This window comes from Papio anubis, chromosome 7 (genome assembly GCF_008728515.1).
Source record: "Papio anubis isolate 15944 chromosome 7, Panubis1.0, whole genome shotgun sequence".
Taxonomy (NCBI): Eukaryota; Metazoa; Chordata; class Mammalia; order Primates; family Cercopithecidae; genus Papio; species Papio anubis.
Window position 1 is genome coordinate 144,963,586 of NC_044982.1, and position 23,916 is coordinate 144,987,501.

The 23,916-nt window shown below is 49.4% G+C and overlaps 1 protein-coding gene across 1 annotated transcript in view; it reads left to right on the top strand.

Annotated features, from left to right (window-relative positions):
• Positions 1-23,916, top strand: part of PLA2G4E (phospholipase A2 group IVE) — a 64,102-nt gene that overhangs the window by 9,594 nt on the left and 30,592 nt on the right. The gene's annotated exons all lie outside the window — the stretch shown is intronic.

Here is a 23,916-nt window from a genome sequence, read left to right on the forward strand (position 1 = left end):
CGTCTCGGCCTCCCAGATGCTGGGATTACAGGCTTGAACTGCGTGCCACGGCGGGAGAGGAGCCGCAACAGGATTGACATATGTAAATATCTGGTATGGTGGCCTGGGACATGGTAGGCGTGAAGTAAATGTTAGCTTTCTTTCCCTGTCTCTAAATGCAGTTTTTGCTTTATTTAAAGAGCAACTTTATTTAGAATAAGCAACTTTATTTATAATAATGTTCTTTTTACAAAATTGTTTTTCTGATTATAAATATGTAATATATATTCAGTACAGACATTAGAAAATTTGAAAAATGTAATAAAATAAACATTCTCAATAACATCATCCAGAAATAACTTCCTGAACCCTTAATACTTCCTTCCAGCTTTTTTATAGGCATATATATAAATAGAAATAAATTTTTCTTTATATATATGTATATTGATATAGGTAAAATTAAGCTTGTAATATAAAACTTGTCATTTCTACAAAACAGTGAATAGTGATAACTTTTCTCTGCTATTAAAAACTAGGTTTTTGAAAATGGCTGCATAACATAGCATCATATCATCTAGGTTGTTTCCAATTTCTGATGCTATGACCGTTTGGGGTATGCTATGAACACCCAAAAGCCTAGAAAATATGTCATTGATACACAAATTACAATGATTCCTCTCCCCTCCTTGTCAAGTTGGCAGAGAAGTCAAGATTTTTCTCCAAATAGCCCAGAGAATTCCCATGGCCATTGTCCCCGTCCATGAGTCAGACACCCCTCATTTGTCTGCTGACTGGAAACTTCACAAAAGACTCTCTGCTGACTTGTCCAGGCTAAAGAATGCATCTGCCCTGTCAGGAGCAATGGGGAGGGTCCCTCAGCAAAGGGACCTGGCGACCAAGTATCTCTCGATAATGGTACAGCTCTGTCCCTCCACACACACACAGATCCAGTTCCCCACAAAGAGACTCATGGTAGCAAAGTGAATAAGCATGAAAGAGTTTCAGTATTATTTCTGTGCCTTAGGTTCTGATAAGCTAAACCCTAATACTGAGTGCAGGACACTGGTCTAAACTTCCCTCTTTAGGGCACATTTCCTCTCTGGAACTCCCAGTGCCCTTCTTTGTCATCTGACCTCAATGGGTCTCTTGGGGAGGTCTCTTTACTTCATCATATACACTGCAATAACTTGAATCCTCAATGAGGAGTCCAAGTCCCAACCTCTTTCCCCGTCCCCAGGAGGCTCGTCTGCTCCTATGTAAATTTATGGATGCAACTTGATTCATAAGGGAGGGTGCTGCCCAGTTCCACTTGCCAGTATCCAACACCTAGATGCCATGGATACATTGGTGGGTGCGAGTGGAGTGGAGGCACTGCTATTTCCATCCATCAACAACTTTTTTTTTTTCCTTTTATCCATCAACCACTGCTAAGCCCTATCCCTCGTTAAACCAAACAGGCAAATAACAACAAAATTTAAAATATTATGGGAATAATACCAAATCAAATATCTTTGAGGATTTGAACAAGTGTTTGTATACAATAAATTCCTGGAAATACAGTTGCTGAGTCAAAGGCAGTGCAAAGTTTGCATATTCATAAGATTACCAAATGGCCCTCCAAAAAATTTGCTCTAATCTGCATCCTATCACCAACATTTTACTGACTCTTCCTCACACCCTCACCAACACTATGTCTTATCAATTTTTTATCCTTGCCAATCTGATAAATGAAACGTGGTATCTGTTTGTTGTTTTAATTTAGTCTTTAAATTATTAGCAATGATCTTTTATGTAGACTTATTGCATAGCCCATTGATTCCCAACCTTTACTGAACTTTAGAATCATCAGAGGAGCTTCTAAAATTTCCAGTGCCCAAGTTATATACCATACCAATTACATCAGAGTATCTGGGAGTCAGGCAACAATACATATTTTCAAAGATCTCCAGATGACTCCAGTGTTCAGCAAAGTTCTGGAACTGCTGACATACACATTACTACCATGAATTGCCTGTTTGTATCTTTTGTCAGTTTTTATGTTGTTTGCGTTTTAGTATTTATGTGAAAGAGATTTTAGTTTTTTGGGAAAATTAACCATCATAAGTTTAGTAAATAATTTTTACAAATTAGTCTTGTATTACTGTGTATGTGTTTTGACATAGAGAAACTTAATAGCTGAAAACTGTATGGTCAGAATTATCCATTTGTTTTCCTTTATTGCATCTCAATTTCATATCTTGCTTTCTTACTAATAATGATAAAACAATACCAGTACATCTGGAATTTATTTTAGTACAAGGAGATATGGAACCAGCTTATTTTTCCCCAAATGACAAAATGATTATTTTTTTCAGAAAACTTATTTTTTCAACATAATTTATCAAATAACCTGTCCTTCCCCTATTAATTTGCAATGTTGTCATTTGTACACGTAAATGTTCTGTATGCACTTGGATTTGTTTCTGGATGCTCTAGGCCTTAAATACTGTAACGTGTGTGTGTGTGTGTGTGTGTGTTTTAAAGTTTTGTAGAATGGTGGAGGGGGTCTCACTATGTTGCCCAAACCGGTCTTGAACTCCTGGCCTCAAGCAATCCTCCCACCTCGGCCTGCCAAAGTGCTGGGATTACAGGCAGCAGCTGCCACAACTGGCCAAATACTGTAGCTTTAAAATACATTTACTAGATAGAATTAGTTTTCTCTCCTTAATTTTATCTGTTTTATAAATTCACTGAACATTTTTTCATTTTCATTTTTCTGCATATATTTTACAACTTTTGGTTAAGTTCCCCCAAAACTTCTGGTTGGAAATTTAATTGGTTATTGTACTAAATAAATAGATCAATTTAGGAAGAATTGATCATTTTATTTTCCCATTTAAGAACAATGTATGTATCTTAATTTTTTAAGCTGTTTTATGTCTCTTAGGAGAGTTTTATAGCTTTCTACATAGTGTCTGTGAATTTCTTATTTATTTTTCCTTAGGCTTATTTATTTTATTTTTCATTGCTATTTTGTATGTGATCTTGTTTTCTTCTGTGGCTATGATTTTTATGGAAAAATTAATATTTTTTACTTATTTATCTTTATAATCCAGTCTTCTTATATCCTGAATTCAAGTATACATATATATACATGCATAGCCAAATTCAAGTATTCATATATATATACACACACACACACACATATATATATGTATACTTGGTTCTATTTGGAGATATTCATTCTATTCTGTTGATCAGTCTGCTAATCAGTATACCAGTATCACACCATTAACAAAAGTATTTTTTCATGTTGGTACATTCTCTTTAGAGTTTTAGAGTTCTCTTTCCAAGACTACATAGAATTCAGTCATAGAAATATGCAATCATTTACTAATATTTCTTTTTTTTTTTTTTTGAGATTGAATTTCTCCCTTGCTTGCCCAATGGATGGAGGCTTGATCCTCTCACTGCAAGTTCACCTGCCACGCCCATCTCCTGCCTCAGCCTCCTGATAGCTGGGATCTACAGGTCTTCACACCCCCAGCCTGCCAGTTTTGTATTTTAGTAGGACTGGTTTCACAGATGCATCCCCATCTCCTGACCTCTGATCCTTCCTCCTGGCCCAGCATGGGATTACAGGCTTGAGTCACTACCCACATTGAAGAATATTTCACCACATTGAGCATATAAGTGATTTTCAATTCTTCACCATCAAAAATTTTAAATGAAATTTTTGAACAGGTAGCATTTGTATTCCTGGTTGTGAGTTTCCAAGAGTGTAATTACTTGGGCATAAATAGTCTTGTAGCTTTGGAAAACTGCTGTATTTTCGTAAGTGTTGATGGTGCTTAGATTAGACTATGGTAAGGGAGGTTAAGAGGCTTGCAGGCAGTGGGTGGAGTCCATGAAGAGTTGGTCCCAAGAATATGGGTTAGTGAAAGTAAAAGATCTTGAAAAGATGCCCAAGATCCCTAATAATAAGGAAAATGCCTATGAAAACCACAATGAGATATAATTTTATATCCACTGGATTAGCAAAACTCAAAAAGTCAGATGATACCCCATGGTGTAGCCCAATGGGAACTAGTGTTGGAACTGTGAATCAGTAACAATTACTTTGGAGAATGCTTTGGTAGTATCTAGTAAAATTGGTGATAATATCCCTCATAACCCAGCAATTTATTTCCTAGGAATATAGACACTAAAGAAACATGACGTGTACAAGAACGCGCACAGTAGCATTGTACTCCCTGCCCCCACACTGCTTTCAAGCCTCTTATCCTCCCTTACCATAGTCAATTCTTTTTTTTTTTGTTTTGAGACGGAGTCTCGCTCTGTCGCCCAGGCTGGAGTGCAGTGGCCGGATCTCAGCTCACTGCAAGCTCCACCTCCGGGGTTTACGCCATTCTCCTGCCTCAGCCTCCCGAGCAGCTGGGACTACAGGCGCCTGCCACCACGCCCGGCTAGTTTTTTGTATTTTTTAATAGAGACGGGGTTTCACCGGGTTAGCCAGGATGGTCTCGATCTCCTGACCTCGTGATCCGCCCGTCTCGGCCTCCCAAAGTGCTGGGATTACAGGCTTGAGCCACCGCGCCCGGCCTACCATAGTCAATTCTAAGAAAGCTCACAGCACTAGTACTGGTCCGTGGCCTGTTAGGAACTGGGCCAGACAGCAGGAGGTGAGCAGCAGGCTGGTGAGCATTAGCGCCCGAGCTCTGCCTCCTGTCAGATCAGCAATGCCATTAGACCCCCATAGGAGTGCAAACCCTATTGTGAACTACCTAGGTCGCACGCTCCTTAAGAGAATCTAATGCCTGATGATCTGTCACTCTCTCCCATCAATCCCAAATGGGACCATTTAGCTGCAGGAAAACAAGCTCAGGGTTCCCACTGATAGTACATTATGGTGAGGTGTAGATTTTATATATTACAGTGTGATAATAATAGAAATAAAGTGTACAATACATGTAACGCACTTAAATCATCCCTGCCCCCACCATCCATTGAAAAATTGTCTTCCACAAAACCAGTCCCTGGTGCCAAAACGGTTGGGGACCACTGATCTAAGATATATCAATACCTTAGATATTACACATCGGAATATTACACATTATAATTTTTTTTTTTTTTTTTTGAGACGGAGTCTCGCTCTGTCGCCCAGGCTGGAGTGCAGTGGCTGGATCTCAGCTCACTGCAAGCTCCGCCCCCCGGGTTCCCGCCATTCTCCTGCCTCAGCCTCCCGAGTAGCTGGGACCACAGGCGCCGCCACCACGCCCGGCTATTTTTGTATTTTTTAGTAGAGACGGGGTTCCACCGTGTTAGCCAGGATGGTCTCGATCTCCTGACCTCGTGATCCGCCCGCCTCGGCCTCCCAAAGTGCTGGGATTACAGGCTTGAGCCACCGCGCCCGGCCCACATTATAATTTTTTAAAAAGTATTTCTTATTTCAGAGATTTTAAAATGGGAAAAAATATGTACCTTGGAATTGATGAAATACAGTAACAGCAAAAACTTAGTGTTATGGGATCTTTGGGGTGTCACTTTTCTGGCCAGAAACCTGTGGCTAGTGGCACCTTTGCCCGAGTTTTGCTTGGGTCCGCTGGGTTCGTTCTGCCCACTCAGCCTGGCAGGCTGCACTCAGCTCACACTACCAGCCTGGATCCCACACCTGCCAAGGGAGACTGCATGGAGCAGCAATGGGTGGATGAGCAAGCGTGGAGTCTGGCTACATGCCAGCTGCTGCAGTGAGGTGGGCAGCTCCAGGTGCACCTCAAGCAGCTTCCACAGCTGGCTCTGGGGAATGCAGTGGTACCCAGAAGCTTGGAGATGCCAGGAACCACAGGGCCCCGAAGAGGGAGTCAGAGACCTGGCTCCGTGTGCTCCCAGGTCTGGGTTCCCTGAAGGGCCGCAGCTCTTCTCTCCTTCTCTTCACCCACAACGAAGTGAGCAAGGGGCATGTTTCAGCCCTGTTTGTGTTATAGTTCCTTTAGCCCCGCCATTGGACAGGTACCAAGTTCTCGTCCTGTGACCAGAAAGAATGAGGTACACAGACAAGTGCGGGGTGAGCAAGAAGATGAGGAGCTTTATCGAGCAATAGAACAGCTCAGAGGAGACCTGCAGTAGGTAGCTCCTTTTCCAGCCAGGGTGTCCCTACCAGTGTTCAACTCCTAGCAGAGAGGAGGCCCTAGAGTGGGAAGCTCCCCTCAGCAGCTGGTCATCCTGATGACTGCCCTGCTCTGGCTGAGCCGTGCTTCCAGGGGAGGAAATGCGCGCACATGGGTCCATGGGCAGCCATGGGTGAGCCTGGAAAAGGTACCACAAGTTCCCACTCTGGTCTGCAGGACTGGCAGCCTGGCCTGAAGGTAGGGCCTCTCCAGGGACCCACCCCCTTCTGCCTAGGAGCCTGCCTCCTGCTGCCACCTATGGTGCCCAGGCTGCTGGTACCAAGGGGCACCTACAGGCCAGCACGGAGCTGCCCTAAGCCCCCCACCCCCCACCCCTTGGCTTCATCCCCCACCCCTTGGCTTCACCCCCCACCGCATGCTCATTGGCACCCAAAGTCTGGAGGGGGCTGAAGCGGCAGAGGGCTGGCATATCTGCACTGCCCCAAATATGTGCACCCCCGGCCAGGCTGCACAGCACCCGGCTCGGCCACACGGTGCTCCGAGATCGGAACTGGCGCTGACAGCGGGGAGAAGCCAGGCAACGGGAGCAGGCACTTCCAAGCCTGCAAGGCCGGGAGGGCGGTGATACTACCCGGGCCCCCAAGAGCACACAGAGGCCCAGGTCCACAGCTCAAACTTGGGCTGTTGCCTGCTCCCGGCTCCCGCCAGCTCCGTGGAGCATGCAGCCCCATCCGCCCCTCCTTCGCAGCCTGGGGTAGGGGCTCCCGGTACTGGCTGGGCCCCGGCCCGTGTCCAGGGCAGGGGCGACATGGCTACGAGCTCCCTCCTATTGCCCTGGCACCCAGGGGCGGTCCAGGGTGGAGTGGATGGCAGGCCCTGGCCCAGCCTTTGGGAGTGTCAGGCTTGGCGGTCACCCAGATGCAGGGTGGACCTGGGAATGCGCCCCTAAGCAGCGCCGCGCAGAGCCTCCTTCCGAGGCACAGGAACCCGGCATCCTCGGCGGGTGGGAGCAATGGCTGCCCCGCTGGCTGGTCCCCAAAGCGGGCACCGCTCCCACTTTCAGCCCTGGGCCCCAGAAGCGCGTCCGCAGTTCCGCCTCCCCGGGCCGCCCGCTCTCTGTGCAAGAGCAGCAGCGCTCCAGGCCCAGTTCCGCCTCAGGACCGCGCTCTTCCCAGTTGCGCTGCACCCCAGCTGCGCTGCTCCTCCGCCAGCGGGCGACCTGGCCCAGCCCCATCGCCGCGGCCCCCAGGGCGGTGGGCTGCAGAGGAGGCTGTCGGCCTCCTCCCCGCACCCTGCCTGCTGTGGCCCGTGATGGCAGCGGCTGCTCCAGACGGTCCGCCGCTGCCGTCATAAGGAACAGCTTAAATGTCTATCACACAAAAACGTAAGTTGTGGAATAGGTCACAACTGTGAAAATGAATGAACCAGATCTATTCCTACCAGTATAGGTGAATCTTACAAGCCTAATGTAGAGTGGAGAAAAAAACATGTTAATAGCAGAATGGATATTTGAATGTTATCTAGCTTATACAAAGTTTAAAAACATGTGAAATAATACCAAGTCTAGCTCAGGAATACACACATAGGTAGAGAAAGATTAAAGAAATGCCTGGGAGTGATAGACATGAATTCAGGTTGCTTTTTAAAAGTATTAAGCAATATTTATGATACACAAAATGTATAGAGAATAATGAAATGAATACCCATGACTCCACTGTCCAGCTTAAAAAAATCACATTGGTGACAGAGTCAAAGGCCCCAGTGTGCTCCTTACCCAATCACTTCCCCTCTCTCTCTCTTCCTAGGGATAGTTTTAAACCTTTGGTTAAAAAATTAACCTGAAGCCCAAGTGCTGAGTTCATTTGCAAATTCTTATCCTGACTTGCATATGACATGATTTCCATTTCCTGTGGCTGATTAACCACATCCCCTGGGCCTGCCCCATCCTGTCTGCCTTTCCCTTCCTTCAACTCATCCTTACTTGCTGGGAGACCATGGTTGACTCTCCCATCCCCAGCAGGGGAACAAGGGTGAGTCCCCACTCTCTAGCCCCTAGGCATGGACAATAACCAACGCTCTTTATCTGTCCCAGTTTACAGGTGTTGAAATGCAATGTTTCAGGTGCTGGTTGCTCCTCCCATGACTGGGAGAGGCTTTCCCTGTGCAGGGGATGTCACCAAGGCAGTAAGGTATGTGAGTGGTGGGTGGATGTATGACAGCGCTGACTTCGAGTGAAGGACAAATGAGAGATCGGAGCAAATCCTGGAAATGAGGCGAGAAGAATGGGAAGATGAGAGAAGAAACTTGGAAGATTTCTTCCCCCATGATTCCCAGAAGAGGGCTCCTGAAGGCAAACGCTCAGACATGTGCCTCCCACCCTAGGTGTGCCCTAGAGGAGCATATGCCCTAATTTAAAGGCACAAGGGACTCAGTTCAGGGGACAATGAAAGGCACGGCCCCTGTGATCCCCTGCACAGAACCCTCCTGCAGATGTGGCAGCCAGGCGGATCAGGAGTCTGTGTGGAGTTCTGTTCCGCTGCAAGTGGCAGAGTGACTAAAGCTGAATTCAAAAAGTTTAAGCAAATAAAAAACCTTTATTGTCTCATGTAACTGGGAAGTCCAAGGGGCATATAGGCTTCAGGCATAGCTAGATCTAGCAGTCCAGATCATGTCCTCAGAATTTTGTCTTCTCTCCTTCTCTCAACTTTTTAAGGCTGAGTCCTTCCACATGGTGACAGAGATGGTGACTAATAATTCAAAGCTGACCTCTTCCTCTCTCTTTCCCAACATTCATATAATCCTTAAAAGGAGGAGGTAGAAGAGGAGGAGGCAGAGGAGGAGATTTCATTGTTCCTGAACCAATCACTGAGTCTAAGAGGATGAGAATGAGACTGGCCAGACTGGTCGGGGCCCACCTTTGAGAAAGGAGGATGATTCCCTGATGACAGCTGCATAAGATCCCAAAGACAAACAGTGCTCTCTTATCAGAGAAAGGGGAAAGGGACTCTAGGGGTCATGAGTCCACTATACCAGCATCCCACATGCAGACACAGTCAACCCTTAACCTCAGGACTGGCTTATGTACTCAGAATCAGCACATACAGATTTTCTTCATATTCTCCAAAATAAAATCAGAAACTAATCAAATTATTTTGCCTCGAATGATTACAAAGCCTAGGAGTACTCTGGCTCTGGCATACCAGGTATGTCTCTACTTCCAAAAATACTTTCAAGAGAAATTAGAAATAAGTGATCTGATCATGCCAGTGTGCCTGGAACTTTCCAGTTTTAGCACTAAAAGGCCTGAGTCCCAGGAAACCCTTTAGTCTTGGACAAACCAGGATGTTTGATTACTTTCAAATGAGTCTTTGGGTATTGTTTGCGGCAGACGGTTCCTGAGGGCTACAAGGCAGGTACTACAGGGGGTCAGGTCTGTGCTCTTGGAGCCCAGAGTCCTTCCCTCTGAATTTCTACATCACCAGAAAAAGGACTTGAACTCCTCACTCCCACTCCACCCAGTCCCTACACATACATGTGCACAGAGGGAAGCAGCAGCTGAGAGAGGTGAAGTGCTATTTGCATCTTGGCAAGGGGTCTCTGCCGTGCCTCCAGCTCCCCTACACAGGACAGGAGGCCTGAGCCCAGCCCCACCAGGGCCCACTCCACCCGGGGCCGGGGGCTGCTTTACAGGCTGCGGGGAGGCAGCAGGGAGAGGGTTCCAGGTGGTGCCTCCTGTCCCTCTCCTGCTCCTCACAGACCAGAGGACCCTCTTCTGTGTTTGGTGCTTGGTCATCCATGTGTTCAGCCTTACCCAGGCGCTGCCTAGATGACAGAAATCAGGACTGCAGAGTTACCCCAAAGGACCTGCCCCTCCCACCCCACCCACCCAGGATGTCCTTTGCCCCAGTGCCTCCTCCAGGTGCCTGGCATCTCACCATGCTGGCCCTGGAGCCCACCAGTCACCAACCAGACAGAGTACAGAGGCTGGGCAGGGCCCCTCCCAGAAGCCCTCACGGTGTCACAAGGGCCAGCTCAGCCACTCCTCTATTTCCTCAGTGCAAATTCTTTAACTCAAACCTTAAAACCAACTACATGGCACTGAAAAAATCCTCAGAGTATTTTGCCTTTACTGGCCACAAGACTTGCACTCATTCTTGTCTGGCAGGACAAGCAGGGCTGAGGCTCATCGGGACAGCCAGAAACGGGGCTCCAGGACCACATGGCCAGCACCACAGGGCTGCTGACTTTAATCCATCTCCGTGCAACTGGAATTTATTCCCCAGCAAGAGCTCAGGGGCTTTCTTCTTCCTAAAGGTCAAGGCAAGAACACATGAGCGTCCCCTCCCAAGTACTCTCACACAACACACACAGTCACACAACATATTCACACAGCACACTCATACAACACACACTCGCACACTTACACAACACACCACTCAGACACGCTCACAGCATACTCACATACATACCTGTTCTCACACTCACACACTTCTCACACACACACACGCAGTGGGGAGGAGTAGGGGAGTCCCCTGCCCTGGATCCTGCCAAGGACAGGCCACAGGTTCTGTTTTCACATAACCCAAACGCCCTCCCCAAAAGATCTCGGTCCCCTCATTAAATATCAGCCTATTTTTAGTTACTTAAAGCTCTTTCCTGGCTGTGTTCCTCCTTTCTAACATCAAACACAATTTTTAATCTGTCTTCCCACAAATCTCCCACCTTTTCTCTCTCTGTGCCCAAGCATGGTATAGCCTCACCGGGCAGCAAGGAACAAGCCAGACCCCAGAAATCAGCAGTGAGAAAGGCCTCTGAGGTCAATTGGTTGGATGGTCCACACCACGGCTGCCTCTCAGACTCACCTGAGACGGTGAAAATATACAGAGGTCTCCCCACACTGCCCTCCTAAATGCAAATGGACATTGACCTAAAGTCAGTAGGGAGCCAAGGCCCTCTTCAGCTGTGCTGTCCTTGTCAAACCCAGGATGTGATCTGAAGGCATCTCCTGCTCATGTCCCTCCCAGGCCTGACACCGTCCCTTCTGCCTCCCCTTCCCTGTGGGGTGGTGGGCAGGGACCCTTGACTCCAGGGTTTGAACCAAATGGAGCCCATGGGGAATTATTTTTCTCTGTTAGAACTTAGCTAGAACCCAATTCAGTCAAAACATAGAGCACCAGTGAATGGCATAGTATATTAGTCCATTATGCATTGTATAAAGGAATATCTGAGACGAGGTAATTTACAAAGAAAAGAGGTTCTGCAGGCTGTACAAGCATGACACCAGCATCTGTTTGGCCTCTGGTGAGCCCTCAGGAAGCTTTTACTCATGGCAGAAGGCTGACAGGGAGCAAGCATGTTGGGTGGCAAGAGAGGAAGCAAGGAGGTGTTGGGAGGGCAAGTCTTTTTTAACAACTAGATCTCACTTGAACTCAGAGCGAGAACTCACTCATTACCACCAGAAGGCACGAAGCCATTCATGAGAAATCCATCCTGTGACCCAAATACCTCCCACTAGGCCCCACTTCCAACATTGGGGATCATGTATCAACATGAGATTTGGAGGAGACAAACATCCAAATGATATCAGGTAGACTCGAACCATCTGACATGGTTCTTAAGACAGTGGAACTAGGAGAAACCCAGCCTTGCTAAATTACTGCAGGGCTGAACTTGCCAGAAGGCCTCCCCTTCCCTCTCCCTGTGAAGTCTGGGAGTCTCCCAGAGGTGCCCTGGCTCAGGAGCTGATGTCAAGAAGCTTGGCAGAGTCTAGTTATGGGTGCTTGGTCAGCCAGCCTTGGACCAAGCAAATGTGAGGGCTGCCTGTTACAACCACCCCTATGTGGGAGAACCCAGGAGCCTGGCAGGAGAGAACTGTGGGATGGAGGAGGGAAAAGGGAAGCCAATGGGAGAAAGAGGAGGATGAAGGGAGAGGAAGAGAAGAAAATGAGAGGAGGAAAAATGGGAAAGTGCCAAAGAGAGGAGGCTCTGTGCAGGAGACTGGGATTTTCAGAGGAGCCCAGATACGCCATCACTCTGTAAAAACATCAATCAGACCCAGCCATTTCATGTCTGGAGATTTAGCCACAAGAAATGAAAACGTATATTTATGCAGAAACCTGTGTGCAAATGTTTACAGCAGCTTTATTTATGATTGCTAAGCATGAAGGGAAGGAGCTTTGTGGCTGTGTGCGGTGGCTCATACCTGTAATCCCAGCACTTTGGGAGGAAGAGGCGGGTGGATTTCTTGAGCCCAGAAGTTCAAGACCAGCCTGGGCAACATAGTGAGACCCCGACTCTACCAATTTTTTTTTTCATTAACTGGACATAGTGGCAAATGCCAGTGGTCCCAGCTACTCGGGAGGCTGAGGTGAGAGGATCACTGGAGCCACAGAGGTCAAGGCTGCAGTGAGCCCTGATTGTGCCACTTACTCCAGCCTGGGTAACAGAACAACACTCTGTCTCAAAAAGAAGAAAGAAAAGAAAGAATTTTGTCCTTCAACTGATGAATGGATAAACAAATTGTAATAATTTTACAATGGAATACTACACAGCAATGAAAAAGTAAACTCTTGTTACACACAAAAACCTGGACAAATCTCAAAAGCCTTATGCTCAACAAAAGGGGCCACACACAAAAGAGCAAACACTGCATGATTCCATTTATGCGAAACTTCAGAAAAGACGCACCTAATCTATGGCAACAGGAGGCAAATGAGTGGTTACTTGGGCCGAGGGGGAAGCGGAAGGCTGTGAGACCACCTCAACACAGATGGAGCAGGACTCTGATCTGGCTTAACGGGGGACGCCCAGAGGCAAAGTGAAGAAATGAATGAAGCTTGCCACCTGGCCTCCCACCATCTCCCTCTCACACAGGCCCTGCTCCAAATTTCTCCTCCTCCTCCACAAACATGCAGATTTCTTTTTCCTGAGCTCTATCCCGTCGGGGCCCAGAGTGATCATTGGAGAGCCTGATACAAAGCGTGCCCTGCTCTGGGAGCCTATAGTGTATTTGGAGAAAACTAAACCTGGTGGCCATTCCTTGCAGATAAAGAGGGAGAGGCATTGATCTGGGGCCTTTTGCAGGCTACCACTTGCTCCAGGAGCCCCATGATGGCTGATGAAGGTCTTCCAGCTCACCCTAACCACACAGTGCTGAGGGTCACTTGCTCTACTGTAGAAGCAGGATTTGCTCTCCTTCTTAAACGCTATCTGCTCAGAAGCCTTCCATGAGTGCCGCTGCCACCTGAAGAAAGATTGTGATTCTTTCACTCCATAGCCATGAATCTCCTTAATCCCCTTCTCCAACCTTCATTCTTTATCAAGCAACCACCTCACTTGAGGAACTGTCCTTTCTCCTCATCTAACAGTCTTATATCTTCCTTTCTTCATGACAAGTTCAATTTTCCTCCTCTGTGTCCCCTTCTGACCTCCCCAGCCCTGAGTGGCCAAGCCTGAGCAGCTTTTAGATCTGAGTCTCTGCCTGCTCGCCTGGCTGGAGTGCAGTGGGGTTTGATCCCAGCTCACTGCAAGCTCTTTGCCTCTTAATTACGCCATTGTTTTCCTGAGGACCTGACTGATAGAGCCTCAGCCATTCTGCCCGGAAAGAGTATTTTTGTAGGGAGACTGGTTTCACCCTGGTTCGGCCAGGATGGTTCCCATCTTTCTGACCTTCAGGATCTCGACCTTGGCCCCGGCCTCCCAAAGTGTTGGGATTGTGGCTGAGCCACCACACCGCCAGAGCAGCTTCTTTAATTCTCTTCTAGATGTTGTTTGATTCAAACCTGACTGTTAGACCTCCTACCCCACCCCCACTTAGATTGGGAGGTCCTTAAGTAGCGACGATGCCTTAGGGATCCCTGATGTTGTTTGTGTGTTCATGGGATCTTGTAACTCAGCCAATATCAAAATTTTAAATCCTTTTTATCTCATTTATTCTGGACAACCATCCCATTTATTTATCCCATCCCATAAAACTGCTATGCTTCCCGCTTTACAGATGGAGAAACTCAGGCTTAGAGGGATAACCTTACCCAAGTCTATATGCAGTTTATATGTAACAGAATGAAGGTACAAACCCAGGTCTATTAAAGTCTAGACTGCTATACCACGCTCAGTCTTGAGACAATGACGATGTCATCCTCCCCAAAGTGATGGGTGACAAGGAGTAAACTCAGTGTGCAGAAGGCTCTTGGCACCTCACTGTGTGAGCAAGAGAGTCCAGAGCAGGGAACTGAAGCCTGGCATGTAGCTGAAACCAGAGGCCACAAGTTTTAATGGCAGGAACTTCATGAAATGAGAAATATTGAACTGTGGATACAAGTGCTTTGAGAATGAAAAGGGCCAGTCACGGTAGCTCATGCTTGTAATCCCAGTACTCTGGGACGCTGAGGCGGGCAGATTGCTTGAGCCCAGGTGTTTGAGACTGGCCTGGGCAACACAGCAAAACCCCGTGTCTACAAAAAAAAAAAATACAAAAATTAGCTGGGCGTAGTGACGTGTGTGCCTGTAATCCCAGTTACTCAGGAGGCTACAGTGGGAGAATCACGCTTGAGCTTGGGAAGCAGAGGTTGCAATGAGCTGAGATTGCACCACTGCATTCCAGTCTGGGCAACAGAGTGAGACTCCATCTCAAAAAAAAAAAAAAAAAGGAAAAGAAAAAATAAACGCGCTAAGCTGGCCTTTAATATTTTGTAAAGACAAAGCAAGGCAGAAAATACTCATGAGCCAGGTACGTTGATGACGCTAAGAATATAAACATTACCTACACTGGGTTGAAGGCCCTTTCTTGTACTGCTTGTACTTTGTTATCTTGTTATCATGAAATAGAGTTATATCGAGTTTGTGGGCCAGAAGTTCTGGGACATCTCAACATATTAACTTCCATGGTTGATTTTTTTAATCTCCTCTTACCCACAGAAGCTATAAGGCTTGTTTTACTTTATGTCATGAAAATTATATTCCTCATTGTACATTTGTTGTAGGAAATTGGATTTTATTTATCAAGGAACATAGGCACACAGAAGAAGCCTTTTAAAAGGACAGTGCAGGCTGGGCACGGTGGCTCACGCCTGTAATCCCAGCACTTTGGGAGGCTGAGGTGTGTGGATCACCCGAGGTCGGGAGTTTGACACCAGCCTGGCCCACATGGTGAAACCCCTTCTCTACAAAAAATACAGAAATTAGCCAAATAGGAGGCCTTGAGGAATGCCCTGGTGTTTGGGGCTCAGCCTGGGCCCTATTTGATTGGGAAGAGTGGAGGAGTGGAAGGGATGGGGAGACAGATGGGACCCATGGCTTTCAGGACAGTGTAGTGCTATGGGTTGAGTTGCCACGGAAGCTCCTGGACTTAGCTTGTATGGCCTATTCTGGCCTATCTCTCCCTTAACTTCCCACCCTACTTCCCCTGTCCCAGATGGTTCACATCTCACCTCCTAATTGACCCCTTGTTTCTACATCAATCATCCTTGCCTTCTTAAAGTTCAGCTGTCCTGCTCAAAAACCATCAATAGCCCCCTACTGCTTAGAGACTAAGCCCAAATGTAAAGTATGACCTTTTAGGGTCATGATTATGGGACCCCAATCTAGTATGGAATGAAGGGTGACCTCTGAACGCAGGGCAGACTGGATCAATACCAGTCCATGGCCTGTTCGGAACTGGGCCACACAGCAGGTGGTGAGTGGTGGGCGAGTGAGTGACGCTTCATCTGTATTTACAGCCACTCCCCATCACCTGTATTACCACCTGAACCCCATCTCCTCTCAGATCAACAGTGGCATTAGATTCTCACAGGAGCACAAACCCTATTGTGAAGTGCATACTCAAGGGATCTAGGTTGCACATTCCTTATGAAAATCTAATGCCTGATGATCTGTTACTCTCTCCCATCACCCCCAGATAGGACCATCTAGTTGCAGGAAAACAAGCTCAGGGTTCCCACTGATTCTACATTATGGTGAGTTGCATAATTATTTCATTATATATGACAATGTGATAATAATAGAAATAAAGTCCACAATGAATATAAGGCACTTGAATCATCCCAAAACCATCTCCTGCCCACCCATGGAAAAGTTGACTTCCCTGAAACCAGTCCCTGGCACTAAAAAAGGTTGGGGACTACTGCTGTAAACCATGGATCTTCACAAATGTGAAGGATTGTTATTGATCCTTTCTAAGATGTCCCCTGTCACCATAGGGAAACTTGGATCTCTGAGCCTCTGAGGGGTTGGATGCATCTGGCTCTCCAGCCACACTGTCAGCAACTTCAAGCTTGGGATTTCCTCTCTTAGTAGGATGTATACAGCAGATGCTTACTAGGTAAATGAACTAAATTGAATTTGTGGAGTTTGCTGAGGGATATGGTGCTGAGTCTCCATCCTTGACAGAGGAGGGGAGGGCAGGGCAGGAAGGAAGCCGTGAGAGCAGCAGGCTAAGGCCTCTCCACTTTCTGGAGGGCCAGGCACGTGAAGAGATCTCACAGGTACCTCCAACCAGGTTCCATCCCTGCGTTCAGGCCCAGTCTGTCCCATGTTCAGATCTCATCCTAATTTCAAAAAAGCGCTTCTATCTATGGGCCAGAAAAGCCGGTTGTGGGGCCCCAGGCAGTAGCTCAGGCAGGAAACTCCCAGTGTACACAGTCAGGCAGCAGAGCAGGCAAAGCTGCCCTTGTCAGGCCCCTCAGTGAGCCACCAGGCTAGAGATAGGAATCATCTGGGAGGGGCAGGAGCATCCTTCAGGCTGTCCTGAGACCAGGCAGGGGCTGGACACGCCCTCTCTCCACTTGGCCTCCCAGGAGGGAGGACAGGGGGTGGTTGCCCCAGACCCTCTTTTCATGAAATATTGGGCAATTATTTTCTTTCTTCACCCTCTAACTTTGGGAGCCCTGACCCTAGTCTCTTTGGGAGTTGTGGCCAGGGACCCCATGAAGGGACCCCATGGGCTTGGTATCCATGAAACTGAAGTGGAGTTGGGAGCGACGGTCCCATCCTCCTAGAGGGGCATCTATGAGCCATGACCTCTACAAGCTGAAGAGATAGAGCTTTCCCAAATTATGGCGGGCTAGTCCTACAGTCGTGCGGGTCCAGTGTCCTCTTCTTGCCACCCACTGTGTCCTCGAAGGCCTGGTCATTCTGAGTGGCTGGGGGCTACGGACTGCTGACCCCAAGGCCCAGAGCCCTGCAGGTCCCTGTATTTCTATGACCTGAAGACCTGTGATTTCCTTGATATGAAGAGATCTAGGCCCAAGCACCGTATCTGTCTACCCACTCAAACCACTCCCAGAGCAATCCCAGCCACTGCCAAGCTGTGGCCAGGAGGGTGGAGCTCTGAGTCAGAGTATAAGTTACTGATCTTGCCACCCAGCTGGAGAGCTGCCGTGATGCTCCTGAGGCAGATGCCCGCCTGGGTCTCCCACTCCCTGCCAGACCCATGCCAAGCAGAAGATGGCAGGCCCTCGGCCACCTGTGCCTTGAAGGTGAGGCAGGGGTGTTCAGTGGCTGGGGCCAGAGGCTGAGGGCTAGGGAGGCATGGCCAGGAAGTGAGGGGCAGGGGTAGGGAGCTGGAGGCAGGAGATGAGGCTCAGGGAGGGCTGGTAGGCACTGGACATCCCAGGGACCTGGGTTCGGGCAGCCTCATCCTAAAACCTGGGGGAAGTGGTTTAGCCCAGCTGGGGTCAGGGCTCCTGCATGGGTGGCCCAACTGAGAGTACCCTCAAGCTTTTCAAGGCACCATGAAGTGGCTTGGGGCCATCCTGGGGCCAGGCTAGCACCCAGGGTAGACAGTATGCCAGGGGGATTCACATTTGGCCTGCCCTAATGGCAAGCAGGTATTAACCCTGCAAACATCCTAAGCTCCTATGCTGTGCGAGAGTATGGTGTAGTGTATGGTGAGAATTGGTGGCATTGTCAATCTGTTGCCATCAGCTGCCCACCTGGGTTTATAGTCAAGGTTCCTGGGTCTATCCAACTCCTCACAGCCTCACAGGGAGACCTCTGGATTCATGGATCAGGTTGCCAGGGCTCTAGACCAACCCTGCCTCTGTTTCCCCATCTAGGCAATAGGGAGATGGCCTCAATGCTTCAATCTGCCATAGGGGCAGATTGAAGGGGCTGATCAGTCTGAAGGGGGCAGTGAAGGATCATTAGTTGGCTCCTCGAAGGCAGCACTTCTTCCTCATTCCCCTCCCCAGGGCCTCATCCTCAGCTCAAATTAAATCGTCGAATGACATGGGTGATACCCTGAAAGTGCTTTGTCTCTTGGTGGGGCAGATGGAGACCCTGTTCAGTCTCCAAGGAGCCCAAGGCAGGGAGCTCCGTGCTGGGTGGTGGCCAGTGCCCCCGCTGCCCAGCCAGGTGGACACGGCCTCCTGGGGTGTGCCCTGGTTTCCCTGCAGCACTTGGGTGGCTGGAAGGGCCTCTGGCCAGCCATTGTTCCTGCCAATCTTTTTGAGCCTCCAAGAGCTTGGGCCAGGAGAGATCTTCCACAGAGGTGACAGAGCTTACCTCCAAGGGGGCAGTGAAGCAGCTGAGAGCCCAAGGCCCCAAGTGTGGCTTCATGAGCCTCTCCATGAGCTGCATCTGTCCCTGCGGGATTTCTTGCCCTGACCACTCAACTAGCCTGGTGATAAAAAGGAAAACAGCAGTAGTAGCTCCTCCCAGGTGACACTTAGTCTGGGATGTTGCTCAGAGTGGCTGGGACATGTATTAGGGTCCCATGATGTCCCCTCCCAATGATCTCCTTAAAGGAGGGCCCACATGTTCTGGAAGACAGCACCTGGCTGGTCTAAGCTCTGACACAGGTGTTGCAAGGAACTGAAGGGTACACCTAGCTCTCTAGGGAGGAGGAGGTGGCATCACCCCGCCTGGCCTGACCTGAGAAGCCCTGGGGAGGGAGTTCCTGCAGGCTCCCCAGGAGCCATCTTCCCCTCTCTCCAGGCTCCCCAGACTTCATGGGATGGTTTGCTGAGGGTATGTCTGACCCAGGGATGGGCATCAGACCCACCACTTCTGAACCATGGTTGTCAGACCCTTCCCCAGACCCCACTCCCACCCAGGAGCCTGACCCTGGGAGCCCTTCGGTAATTAAGTACTCTTCTGACTGATTTGTGGTAATGGCTAGATTTTTGGGGTATAGGGAGAGCTCCAATGTGGAGGCTGAGGCTTTTCCTCCTGTCTCTGCTACTGACTAGTCTAGCATGTGGCCTGGAGCAAGCTGCCAGCTGGTGCTGTACATTCACGGTGAGAGCCAGGTGGATGGAGTGAGAGCCAGGTGGATGGAGTGCATGGGTCCTGGAGACCTGCGCCCAAGTCCCAGCTCTGCCACTCCCGGACTGTGTGAGCCTGTTTGAGATGTAATCTCTCTAAACTCAGCCTTCCCCTTTGTAAAGCAGGGATAATGATGCCTTCCTTGGCGGTGGTTGGAGGGTTAGATAAGAGCATATGCCCAGCACCTAGAGCACAGCCCAGCTGAGCCTGCCAAGAGCAGAGTCATACATTTTGTTCCCCACCCCCACCCCTGCTGAAGGTCATATCTATAAAAGCAGGGGTGGGAAGGGGCAGCATTGGATTACATCATAGCCAGTCCTGAGATTGAAGGGGCTGCCTCTTTTCCACATGAGCTGGCATGGTCCCCTAGTCCCCAGTAGGTCCCCAGGGGACGGTGGAGTCCTGGCAAGATCAACCCCAGAATCCAGGCTGGGGAGGCGGCTGGGACTGTGTGTCTGCAGCCTGAGCAGCGGGGCCCTCTCTCTCCCCTGGCTTCCCAGAAAACTGCTGTCCAGCCTGTCCTCCCCGTCCCAGCTGTACTGGTTGTCAAAGTGGCTAAATATACCTCTGTACGGTTTGCCAAACAGTTCTTGCCTTGAGCTCCAAGTCCCCAAGTGCTCCCTGGTCCTTACCCCAGGGCTCTCCCAGTGCCCCCCCTGAAGGATGAATGCCTGTCCCTACTCCAGGGCTGCAGCCCAGCTGGCATGGTGCCTGATCTTGTATGTTCTTAAATACTTTGACTCTTCACCCTGATACCCAATCCCAGCCAGGTAATCCTGTTCTAGAGACTAGCTTGTCTGAGTCCTTAAAGCTTTGGCCCTGTATGAGCAACCCTGTAAACGTGGGTTCCTCGGCCTCCCTGGTTTCTGGTTCCCACACACACATCACAGACACTGTGCTTTGCTCTGTTGCATCTTTCCACTCTAGATTAATTACCTCCAGGTCATGAATTTTTGCTCATCTCTAGCAACACTGATCGAACAGATTATATCAGAAGCAAAATAGGTACATTCATTGCAACCCAAGAAGGCCATTTCTCATAGACCTGGTTCCTGGAATGATTCTGGGCCCCAGAGCTAAGTCCCATATTCCTGCTGCCTTCCTCCCGGCATGGCCCAGCTGGGATGTCTCTCGAGCCCCCTTCCCAGTCCCAATTCTGTGCTGGCAAAATGTGGTTGTCTCCTGAAAACTGGGTCTCTCCTGAAAATTCATGAGCTGGAGGGTGTGATCTGAGGCTTAAGTGGAGCAATCTGTGGCCACTGGAAAGTGGGGACCTCTCCAAGGACCTCACGGCTCTGATGTTCTCTAGGTGTTTAAAAAGAGAGGGATATCCTAGAATGCGTTGGTAGAAACAGCCAGTAAGAGTGCGGGCCATAGAAGAATTGTCAGAGTTTGGTGGTTATTTTTTAGCCTTGGGGAAGTGCTGAGTGAAAAGAAGAATCTGTCAGAAAAAATTGTTTTAAGGAGAAGAAAAGCAAGGAAGAGGAGATGAGGGCAAGCAACATTTGTCTTCCTGTTTGCCAAGTAAACAGATAATCCCAGTGGGAGAAACACAGGCTTGAGAGGTAGCATTGGATGTCTCTGATTCTAGCTGTGAGCCCGGCGTCAAAGGGCTTAGCCTCCGATTCTCCGTCTGTAAAGATGAGGCTAATAATAATTGCTTCGTGGGTGGTTGTAAGGATTAAGCAAGATAATGTACGGAGAACCCGTACACAGCACCTGTGTATGGCTGGCACGCAGCAGATGCCAGCTGTTATTGTTGCTGAGTTAGAGCAGGAAGAAATGGTCGCCTGCATTGGAAGGCACTGAGGTTAGATGATGGGAGTGAACTTGTCCTGGAAGGCAGGACACCTGGAGTGAGGTCCCGAGGGAGAGTGTGGCTACGCCTTCCCTGCCAGAGTAGATATGGAAGGAGGCAGGCTGGGCCACAGGCAGCCCCTCCTGGAGGCAGGAGAAGGGCTGTGATGGCTGAGAGAACCACGAGACCTGGGTCCAGAGCCCTGAAACACTGTGGAATATCCCTCAGGACAGACTCCTCCTGGGCTGAAGCCCCCACAGCTTGGACTCTAGTTGCCCTCTGAGAAAGTGGGCTGGTGGGCACAGGTTTTGCCAAAACCGCTTGCTGGTGAGAGTTGACCCTGCCTCCTCATCGGGCCAGCCCAGGGTGCATGCTGCGCTCAGGCAGAGTGAGAAAGGAGGAGTGCACCGTGCCTTGGAGGTCTGGCCAAAGGCCATAGCCGCGTCTGCAGCACCAGAAGAGAAGCAGTGTGCATGGCTTTTGGCCCAAATCTCCGGCTCCCAACAGAATGCTGTTAGAGCAAGTTATTGACCATGAAATGTTCAACATTGCAGAGTTGACCTCACAAAATAAATCTCCAGACCTATAATTGACTGTGAGTTTGACTTTTGCCCTGATTTTGAGGCAGCTGTTGAGGAGAGGAGGAGACCTTAAAAGGAGCTAAATAACGTGACCTTCCCAGAATTGGCATTCTGTTGCTGATCAGAATTAAACCCCAGGGGCCGAGCACGGTGGCTCACACCTACAAACCCAGCACTTTCGGAGGCTGAGGCAGGCAGAATCACCTGAGACCAGGAGTTTGAGACTAGCCTGGCCAACATGGTGAAACTTCATCTCTACTAAAAATACAAAAATTAGCCGGGCGTGGTCGTGAGTGCCTGTAGTCCAGCTACTCGAGAGGCTGATGAGTGAGAATTGCTTGAACCTGGGACGTGGAGGTTGCAGTGAGCTGAGATCCTGCCACTGCATTCCAGCCTGTGTGACAGAGTGAGGCTCTGTCTCCAATAATAATAATAATAATAATTAAGCCCCAGGAAACCCCAGGAAAGTCTGAAAGGACCAACATCAAAAGATTGCCTAGCCTGGGCAACAGAGTGAGACCCTGTCTCAAAAAAAAAAAAAAAAATAAAGATAAAAAGATTGTCTCTGAGTGGTGGGATTATAGAAACTTTTTTTCTTCATACCTTGTTTCCCCTGTCCCCAATCCCAACAGTATTTAAAGAGAGAAGAATTGCATCCTCTTGAAAAGGTATAAAGCGATTCTGGCAACACGGAGTAGAACATGCAGGGTGGCGTTTCGAGGGTGCCAGTTCAGAGGCTTCTATAAACATAGACATTCGGTTGGTAGGCATTTACCAGGGGCCCAGGCAGGGAATGGATGACAACAAAGACTCATCTAAGCCCGGATAAAACCCTCAGCGAAGGGGCTTCAAGGCCTGAGATTCCAACAGGAAACGCATGAACCAAGAATAGAACCAGGACTCCTGAAGAGAACAGGCGCGAGACTGCCCCTTCAAGGGTGTGCCAGCCGAGTGGAAATGCACCTCAGCTTGGCAGCCTTGGGCCCCTGGGGACCAGAAGAGGTTTCCAGAGTCCAGGAGTATGATTGATGGTGGGGAGGCTTCTGCAGCCAGCGAGAGGCCCCAGGCCTTGACAGCAACAGTCTGTGGCCAGCTTGACCTGCTCTCCCCATCAAAGCCACTGGCCGCCATTGCCTTTAACCTCTCTGTCTCCACCTCATATTCACCCCTAACTCTCCAGCATCTAGCATAGGGCCTGGCACACAATAGGTGCTCAAAAATATACTCTAGAAGATGGTTCATTCATTCAGAGGAACAATCAGAGGGCTGGCACCCTCAGGGCAATGGAGGCAGGGAGCCCCACCAGTGAGCACGCAGGCCCTGAGCTCTGAAGACAGGCCATGGAAGAGATGCCGGCCAGGAGAGGGGTGAAACGAAAGCGGCTCCCACAGGCTTAACGCCTGGGGCCGAGTGAACAGGCAGAGGGGCACTGGGAGAGAGCTGCAGTCCCTTGGTAGGCAGGAAGGGTGATCCAGCGACACTCTGCAGCTGCAGGGTCCGGAGAAGCTGGTGTGGCTGGGAAAGGTGGTTTCAGGGCCTCTGGGAGGCAGAAAGTCATGGGTCCAAGGGGGACAAAGTAGAGCAGTGGCTGCTGCAAGACTCAGAGTGCTGGGGCAGCTCGGGAGGGGCGCAGGGCCTTAAGGAACCACAGCCACTGCTCCGGACACTGGCCCGGGGAGGGCTCTGGGTGTTCCTTGAGGACATGGGCTTGAGATGATGGCAGAGCCCCCAGGAGGTGATCAGAACTAGAAGAGGGGTGGGACGGCAGGAGGAGCCATCAGCACTGAGGGGGCAGCGCTGGGGGTGTTGCTGCACCCCAGTTGTTAGGACAAGGTGCTAGGGGAGGGGGACACCTCGAGGCTCTGGTCCCCTGGGGTTATCGTGACCCGCAGAGGCGTCGGACAGGAGCCAGTCATCAAACCAAGGACTACTTGAGCTTTTGCCATCAGGAAAGAGAGGTCACCGCAGACCAGCCAAGACTCCACAAGGACCTCTTGTGAGAAATGGTGGAGTGGTGAGAGGCGGACGTTTCCTGGGAAGGGAAAATAGAGTAACCAGAAGGACTTGCAGGAGGATACCCTGGGGAAGAGGCCCAAAGGGCAAGGGAGATGCAAAGGTCTGGGCTGGAGCTAAATAAGTACCAGTGGGGGTGAGCCCCTGGCACGTGGTCTCCCAGTGAGTAGATGTG